Consider the following 9859-nt stretch of genomic DNA (forward strand, 5'->3'; position numbering starts at 1 on the left):
TTTTATAGAAAATTTAATCTTTTGGTTAGGTATATACTTAATAAATTTATCATTTATATATCAAGAATCGAATTTATTTGTTCATTCACCTAAATGTCTTGAAATTCTCTTTTTTGCACTAAAATGTGATAAATGGAACAACTTTAATTGTTGAAAAGTCACTTTGACTTAACTTATCTCAAAGACACATTATATTAAAAAGTGGACAAATGTGGGTAAAATCTACTTAATATGAAAGTTAGGAACAAAAATGAAAAAAATTATCTGAAATATACCTACATAATACTGGAAAAATAAAGTTTTATTAAATAAATAATTTATAAATAAACAAAACAATTATCGTATCTACAATTCAAAATTGCTTAGTTTATTATTGTCTTCTTATACAAGTAAAAAAATATTAATAAAACACTAAAGTTAAGTATAAAAAAAATATTATTTATATACCAAGAATCAAACTTATTTGTCTATTTGATAAAATGTAACTATTTTCTGGTTTTTTGAATTGCGCTCTTTTGCACTAAAATGTGACAGATAGAGCAATCAAAGTCACATTTTATAAAATACCTTTAATTATTCAAATGACACTTTGACTTAATTTAACTCAAAGACACATTATGTCATAAAGTGGACAAATGTCGATGAAATCTAGTTTATATAAAAGTTTGAAAGCAAAATTAAAAAATAATAGTCTGAAACACATAGTATTGTAAAAATAATGTTATATTAAAAAAACATTTACAATAACAAGTAAAAACAAAAATTTATCGTTGTAATCACGATTTAAAACTGCCTTATTTAATTTATAGTTTAGAGAGATTTTAGGTAGGTACTACAAATATTTTTTTTTATTTTTAATAAAAAATTAAAACTTATGATTTTATAATAAGTTTATTATACATATATGTATACCAAGAATTAAACTCATTTGTCCATTTGGTTCATGCAACTATACTGGTTTTTTGAAATTTACTCTTTTGCATTCAAATGTGGCAAATAAAATAATCATAATTACATTTTATAAAATAACTTTAATTATTGAAAAGTCACTTTGAGTTGATTTATCTCAGTGGCACATTTCGTTAAAAAGTGAACAAAAGTGGGTGAAACTTGGTTTATGCAGATATGTCTTAAACAAAAATGTGGCAAATAAAATAATCAAAATTACATTTTATAAAATAACTTTAATTATTGAAAAGTCACTTTGAGTTGACTTATCTCAGTGGCACATTTCGGTAAAAAGTGAACAAAAGTCGGCGAAACTTGATTTTTGTAGGTATGTTTTAAACAAAAATGAAAAAATGAGAATACTTTGAAACAGATATTTTAAAAAATAGGTTATATTTAAAAAAATATTTATAAAAAAAACAAAGAATTATTTTTAAAGTAACAATTCAAGCTTTTTATTGGTTAAGTCTGAAATTGTTTTGGTGAAAACTGGCGGAAAATTCAAATATCAAAATATGTAAAAAAAAATATTTAACTTTTTTTACACAAAATTACTATTTTTGTAGTCGCTTCGCTCATTTTTGCGTGTTTTTTTAGTGGAATATTGTTGGTTGCCTACTTGAAAAATGGAGTAAAAATCCCATAGAAAGAATAAATATTGCAAGAAATGTTTTATTAATATTAATTGTAGTTATATGTGAAAATATTGACATTTCGTTATGTTTACCATATGTTAATTCTTACTATAAATGATTATGTTTGCGGAGTTGTAGACTTTTTCTAATGCTTACCGACTTTATATAACAGTTGCAGGTGTTCTGCGGTAACAGGTGGAAGTGCGTACCCCCTAATCAGTCAATTAATGCAAAAAAAAACATAATTTGTCATTAAATTAGATCAGTAACAGAAAACAGGAGTGTACCAGAGCACAATTTCTCAATTTTTGTAGGAAAAATCCTTGAAACGATCCACCGAAGGGTCACTAAGGTCACTTCCTCTTAATTGCCTCACAAATTTCTTAATTGACAAGTCGTGTCATTTAAATATAAAGCCTATGTGAACAAGATGATATCTCTTATGCAAATCGGCGACCTTTGTCGAATTTCCCGAATTTAGCGCATCCTCGGAGGTCACTCATTACATAAAATCCGAATGTCAAGTGGTCCTCCACTTTCTCCCTTTCCATTAGGCCCAATTTCGGGTAATTCACACAAAACTTCGGGGCTCCTGCAGGACCAAGTTCGCGCCTCCGACGATGGTCGACCTCCTCCGAGGCGCTTCGGTCCTCACTTTCATATGTCTTCGGTCTGGTAACACACTGCAGCTATCCTCAATAGCCACCGCTGGTTTTTGCATTGGTGCTGTGCGCGATGTGTTTGCCCAGCTGGATAGCCTTCAAGGCCAGTGATAACGTGCAGTGATAAAGGATAATGGACCTGGATGGAGAGCGAGTTGTCACAGGTGAGAAAGCGCCACCAGAATCACCCGATTTGTCCCCTCTTGATTTTTTCGAAAAATTTTTACCCGCATTTGACATTTAAATTGAGATCTCAACAATGCCCCGAGTGGGCGTCTTTTTTACATTCTCGACTTAATTTCCCTAATAGATTGGGCGAGGAGGAAACGGTATTAAAATGAAGTTAATTGTTACGACATGCCGTTGTCGCCGAAGGCTATGGCAAGGTCTCTAGATCCCAAAAATGATTTATTCCGAAAAATCTGGTTAAATTTCACTACGCCTACTAAATCACTATTTTAATTAGCTTAATTTTGCCTCGGTTTATAATTTTAGAAAGGTAATTGCCACGAAAGGGTCTCGATGATTGTTTCATTTAAATATCAAAATAATTAATTTTCACTAATGCGTTGTAATTTATGTGTGGGGGGGGGGGGGTTTGGTCTCTTTTGTTTTACTTGGATTTCCCACATTTGATAAAAATTGGAACAATTGTTGTGTTATAAAATTTATGATAAGGGCGACCTTGAAAATGGGTGTTTGTGGAACAATGGGAGAGATTGTCAAGTTCAGATGGGTTTGGTGTGCGCTTGGGGATAGTCAAAATTTTTGGTCACAGTGGCTGTGAGTGTTTTACTTTTTTATTTGTGCGGATTTGTAAAAACTACTTTTTATTTAATTTTTAAAAATGTCTCTTATTTATCGAGAAATAAGATTTTTAGTAGAAACTGAAAACTGTATTAGAATTGCAGTATTCAAGTTGGCTGTGGAAACAACAAAATGTCAAAATTTAATGGCTTGTTTAATGTTATTTGTTCGAGAAACTAGCAATTACTGAAATTTATTTGTAAATTTTGAAAATTATGCTTAAAAAATAACTCAAAAAATGCACACGCTGTATAATAATATAGGTATACCAGTGAATCAGAGAATTATTTGAGGTATATTCTGAAATGTCAAACTTTTTTTCTGAGAATCAAGTTTTTTATTTTTTATTATTTTTTAATTTTTTTTTAATATTTATTTAATCTTATTCTTTTGTAAATAATAAGCAATTATAAAAGTAAATAAATATCTATTAAGAATTACTAAGAATTTTTGGATTTTGGATATTTCTAAAATTCTTGAAAAATATAAGAAATTTTACGAAATGCTTTAGATACTCTTTTTATTAAAAAATTTAACAATTATGTTTTTTGCTTAAAGTGAAAACATTTTTTTAGTTAATTTACCTTATTATCGGTTTCGAATTGCTGACAATTCGTGTTGGGATGTTTTATTAATTAAATTTCTGATCAAAGTGACCTGTGAACTTGAAATTAAGTTGGCAACATTGAATAATCTACAGACTGAAGATAAGAAGACATGTCAATTTTTATTCAATCCTCGTATCCTACGCTTCTACATCACACAATGTTGCCAACTTAGTAGCAAAATTAATAAATAATAATGTGAATAAACATTTATTTAGACTTTTTAAGAAGTTTTAATTTAATTGCTCTATCTACACAATTTTTGATAAATATTAAAATTTTTGCGAAATTTTCCACTCTGTATATCAAAAATTTTGCGGTTTATTTTTTGAAATAAATTTTATTTAACAGTTTTATTCAAATTGTCTTATTATCTGTCTCACATTACTAAAAACTTGTGTTGTCATTTTGTAATTTAATTAAATTTCTGATTAAAGTGATCTGTGAACCTTACAACATTGAATAATCTAGATCTATTTCTAGAAATAGAAGATAAAAAACATATGTCAATTTTTTTTAATAAACAATAATATTGTAACAGTCAGTAAACATTTACTAAGACTTTTAAGAAGTTTTAATAAAATTTGGTATACTTTATAATCTGACATACAGAGCGTTTAATTTTTACAATTTTTGAAAACTATTAGGAGTAGAATTTTTGTGAAATCTTTCAATCCGTACATCAAAAAGTTTGTCGTTTATTTTAATCTAGTGACAGAAAAAAAAACAAATTAATTGTCGTATTGCCAACTTAGTAGCAAAATTGCATTTTTTTTATTTTTTATTATTTTGTATTAATAAACAATAATATTGCAACAGTGAATAAACTTTTTAAGAAGTTTAAATTTAATTTGCTATACTCACACTGACGTACAGAGTGTTTAATTTTACGATTTTTGAAAAATATTAGAAATATTGCAAAATTCTCAAAAATTTGAAACAAATTTTGTTTTTTGCTAAAACTGATAATTTTAGTCTTAGTGTCTGTTTCAAAATGCCATTTTGTCAATTACTCAAATCAACCGGAAACTAAATGATCAAATTGTTAATTTATTGTAGCCATGAACTAAATACTGGAATTATACAGAGCGATATCTAAAAAATTCGACTTTGCTTGTATACAGAGTGCTTTTTGCGCACCTGGCCTTGGCATCAACAATCTTAAACAGATGTTACATAATTAATTAAAATATTTTTATTATATTATGTTATAAAAGGAAGTAATAAAAATTCACACTTTTGTACAAACTTTTATCTCCAAATAAACAATAAACGTATCAAGGCATATTTTTCTGAAATTCTCACACTATTGTGTGAAAAACATCCGGGTCTGGTCCGGCCCTGTAAGCGCTCCGGAAAAGTACCGGAAATCGAGCGTTTTGTCAGTAATGATTTGAGAATTTGTTCTCTCATATTTTTAATATGAACAATGAGGTATTTGTTTTTGTAAAACTTTCAATTTTCTCTCGATCTAAATAACGGAAACGTGTTATTTTCATTCCACTGCTCGCGTAAATAATAATTATTCTTTACAAGAGATTAGTTAATTTCAAATTTGTGAAACTGCGCACATGAATTGGCAATAAATCGTATGAAAGTTTGCAAATTTTAGACCTCTGACATTGTTTTTGGTTCTTGAGCAGAAACTGGTCGTTTTTTTCCAAGATTCTTCCAATTTCTACCGAATTGTGCGCCCGGAGCCACGGTTATTTATAGCAAGTGAGAGGAGTTTTTGTAATGCGTTTAATCGGATTGTCGAAAACCAACAACTTGACCACTCGTGAAGAAATTGCCACCGGAGGCGAGTTTTGAAAGGGAAACTCCTAATTCGTTTGTTTGTGGCCACAATTGGAGATTTGGGCCGAAAATTTGCGACAATTACGTAATGTGAAAGCCGGGAAAAATCACACGATCGGCAATTAATCTCAATTAATTATTAATTCGCATCTTTTGTGCATTGGGCATCTAATGACCTTTGAAATTGCTTTGTTTACGTAACTGAGAAATAATAAAGTGAGTAGACGGACTTTCTTCGGTTTATACAGGTCACCTTATATAAGATTGTTTGCTTTCTATAATAATATGTTAGCAGTTTGGCAACTCATTTATGGGAGAAAAATTGCAAAAAAAGAACAATTTGTACAGATTAGAAAGGGGTTGGCTAATATAATTATCGAGATTTTTCTTTCGAAGCCTTGACTTTAACACGTTCTCTCAACGAAGGTTATTTAGCAATTAAAGAATTTGATATTTTGTACCAATCTTGTCAAAGGTTTATTTGTTGTTCAGGCCGGGCCTGAACGAGTTTGACTGATAAAAACCGGATCATTTGGCAATAAATTGTTTTCAGAACTAGTAATTGGGAAAGAAAACGAAAAAATACGTTTAGAACCCAAGAAATCTGTAAAAAATTTTAAAACTTTACTTCAAAAGTAAAATTGTGCGTATTGATAAATGAAGCTTTAGTTAATGTTTTGCTAAAGAGAAATAATCTTTTTTTTAATATAAATAAATTTAATATAATTTGACTTTTGGTTTTGTGTTTTAATATGCTTTTTATGTAATTCTACTACACACAATGTAAACTTTGTATATTTCTTTAAATGTAACACTCATGAAACAATTTTTTCACAAACTTGGAATTGAAAATTTCTTAAGTACTTTTAAATTTGTTATTTTTAAAATTTTTGAGATTGTTTTTGTATTTTTTGTTGTTTTTTTCAGTGTCATTTCTATTGTTTTAAAATTGCACAAAAATATGGTATTGTCTTTCTTAACTTTTTTTGATATTTATGGAGACTTTGCCATTGATTAATTTTTTGTAATATTTATTTTTATCTAGGTATTGTATTTTTTTGTACAAGAAAAAACAAAAAACTACTTATTTATTAGAACTTAAAAAATTAAGAAGCTTTTTAATGTACAGTAGTTACCTAATTCAGAAAGCGGCGTTGCCAGCATATTTAATTTTTTGAGAAAAAGTTGGAAATAGATACATATTTTAAGCCATTTTTTTCAAAAATTTTATTTAATATTTTTACAATAGAAAGGTAGAATTTTGCATTTTTTTAAATGTAGTGTTTACATCATTTTTAAACAGAGTAATGCTAACAAAAATCATTGTTTTTAATTCATGTTTTAAGAAAAATACATTCTTTGGTTTTAATACTTTTAATTCTTTCAGAAACATTGCTAATGATAATAAGGTAAGGTAAGATAATAAAGTAAAATTTAGGTTGTTAAATAGGGAGGTCAACTTTAAATTTTTAATAAACTGCTCCACAAAAGTTAAAGAAGTGTGCAATAATTACAATAATTAATTAAATTAATAAATTATTAAAAAAATAATTAATAATTGGTTAAAAGTGAGATAAAGGCAGATATCTTTTTACGTTTGTTTTTGCTGGATTCTCCAATGAATAAAAGTCGTTTATTGTAAAAATAATGCGACTTTCTTAACTTTTGTGGAGCAGTTTAATTAAATGTTTTTAAAGATTTAATTAACATTTTTTATTATATACAGGGTGTTTTTTATTATTGCGAAGAATTGCAATCATATATTCTACATTGAAAAATAACACTAATTTGTCAAATAGTAGACCTATAAAGCTTCGTTACCGATATACAGAGTGATAAAATTACATGATATAAATTGAAATTGAATTAAAATTAATTAATTCCTCTAAAACTACTTGACTTATTTTTATAAAATTTTACAGACTTTATGACCCATTAAAAATGCTTATTTTTACTCTTACCACGAGCGTTCGTTTTTATTTTTATTTTTGTTGTGTTATTTTTTGTTGTTGCAGCTTTTCGCAATATTAAAAAAATACTCTGTATTTTGCTATAAATTTATAATTTATATACTACACATTTACATCTGGGCAATTATATCTGTTTTTTGATATATTTTGTAGAAAACTGTACAAATGAATGAAATGAAAAGTAAAAAATTGATTACTGATTTGAACTTAAAAAATGGTCTAAAATTAAAAATGTTCTTGGTGTTCCAATAATTCAGGATAGTGTTAGAGTATTTTTTTAAATCCAAAATTTAGTTTGTTTTTAAGTTTTAATTGCTTCGTTGCCAAGTTGTTTAAGTTTTTTACAAAAAAATTTGGAACTACATTCTTTGTTTTGGAACTCACACTAAAATAGTAAACATTTTGTATTTTGATAATATGAATTTGAAAAAAAAAATTGTTTGTTGCTAGAGAAGAATTAAAAAAAAATAGCATGATTTTCTACTAAATATATTTTCTTGAATTTAAGTTTTTATTTTTTATTGTCACATTTTACTATTAATTTGTGTTTTTTAGATATTTATTCTGATTTTTTTTAACCACTTGCCACTGGAATTGGCTTACATATTATACAGAGTGATGCTAACAAAAAGTAATTCTTTTTAATTATTTTATTTTGAAAAGTAAATTTTTTGGTTGCTAATGATAATAGAAAAGTAAAATTTAGGTTGTTAAACAGGTCAAAGTTGAAATTTCTAATAATTAAATATTTTCTAAGATTCAGTTAACATTTTGTATTACATTGTTGCCAAGTTGTTTAAATTTTTTGCAAAAAATTTGGAACTACATTTTTGATTTTTTTCTGGAACTTACACTAGACATTTCATGTAAATATGAATGTAAAATTTGGTTTTATTATCAATTCTTGTTTTTTAGATATGTATTATGAATTTTTCTTGTCACTGGTTGCCACTGGAATTGGCTCATATATTATACAATCTCCATATTTTGCATATTTATTGCCAATAACTACAAACCGATAAAAAGTTCGGGTGAAAGTTTTAAAAGAACAATAAAATTCTAATAATATTTCAAACGACTAGATTGAACAGTTCGACTTAATTGATTAATTTTCTATTAATTACGAATACATTTACTTAATAATGGCAATTTTTTTTTTAATTATTAAGAAACGGATATTAAAAAGTAAAAATTCGAAAACTAGTTCTTGCCTCACACATTTAGCAACGTTTCAAAGTCATCGATTTTTACCGATAAATTTACCAAAAAAAGTCATTTTCAAACTTTACTTCCCAAAACCCTGCAGGAATTTTGCTCGAAAGCGCCTCTTACATAACCCCTCCGGGTGTCTTACTTTGCGCAAATGGTGCGCAATTAAGCATTCAGCGTGTGCCTTGCGTTTTATTAATATTCATTTAGTGCATCGACTATTTCCTCGCAACAAATTGAAAATGTGGCAAACTTTCATTTACGCGTCTGACCGGCTGTTGAAGTCTCCTGAAATTTGAGCAAGGCCGTTGCAGGAGCAAGTTTACTAAAGCATGACATTTTTAATTAAGCGTTGTTTAAGGTCGATTCATGCAAATTTTGGCAGGAATTTGAGAGAAAGTTGGGAAAAATGTTATCAATGGCGGCCAAATTCAAGTGGAAAGTGCGGAGCACTGACCAAGGTTTATCACTAGAGAGTGGACGAGAGAAAGAGTGAATAAAAATCGATTTTTATTGATTTTCCTGCAAAACGGGTTCGCAAACGCGGGCAAAATTTAAAATCTGTTCTATTTCTCTCTTTGTTTATCCACATGGTATGTGCTATTCACCTGTCTTTGTCTAAAATTTAGTTTAGAATCTGTTACTTCTCCTTTTTCTTTTTCTCTCCGAAATTCGGTACCTTATCCTTGTCTAACAGTTTTGATATACAGGCTGTCCCAGCAAGTTGAAAGAGTCCATTATTGACTTTTAAATAGTAAAATTTAAAAAAATTGTAAGGGCATTAATAGATATAATCCAGTGCATCAAATAAATTATTTTCAACCATACAGTATGTCCCAAAAATAAGTTACGATAGAAACTTGTGTTTTTTTTAAATGAAACACTATGTTTTTTAGCATTTTTGGATGTAGATTTTTATGACAATGTTTTTATTGGTCGATTTTGCTTAGTTTTAAAAATAAGATGGTTTTTTGACAAAAACATGCACTTTTTAAAAATTTACTATACAAATTATTGAAATTTCAGTATTTTGGTTTTCAAGTTTTTCAAAAATACTTCAAATTTTTAAAATCGGTAAATCTAAAGTTTTGTCAAAGAAATACAATGTTATTGTTTCTTGAAAGTTTTTTTTCGTCAAGATTTGAACAAACATGTCAAAATTGTTGAACAACTCACTAAATTTTGGGCCTGAAACTTTCAGAAGTTATAAAATAGCAAAGAATTTC

The 9859-nt window shown here is 27.8% G+C and overlaps 1 protein-coding gene across 1 annotated transcript in view; it reads left to right on the forward strand.

Annotated features, from left to right (window-relative positions):
- The first annotated feature begins 2244 nt into the window (after nucleotides 1-2244).
- Nucleotides 2245-9859, forward strand: part of LOC123010379 — a 25578-nt gene continuing 17963 nt past the window's right edge. Inside the window, exon 1 of the mRNA XM_044407242.1 lies at nucleotides 2245-2409. The gene's annotated coding sequence lies outside the window, so the exon portion shown is untranslated. The remainder of the gene's footprint in view (nucleotides 2410-9859) is intronic.

This window comes from Tribolium madens, unplaced genomic scaffold (assembly GCF_015345945.1).
Source record: "Tribolium madens isolate multiple individuals breed KSU strain unplaced genomic scaffold, Tmad_KSU_1.1 Scaffold_19;HRSCAF=116;Tcas5.2_LG9, whole genome shotgun sequence".
Taxonomy (NCBI): Eukaryota; Metazoa; Arthropoda; class Insecta; order Coleoptera; family Tenebrionidae; genus Tribolium; species Tribolium madens.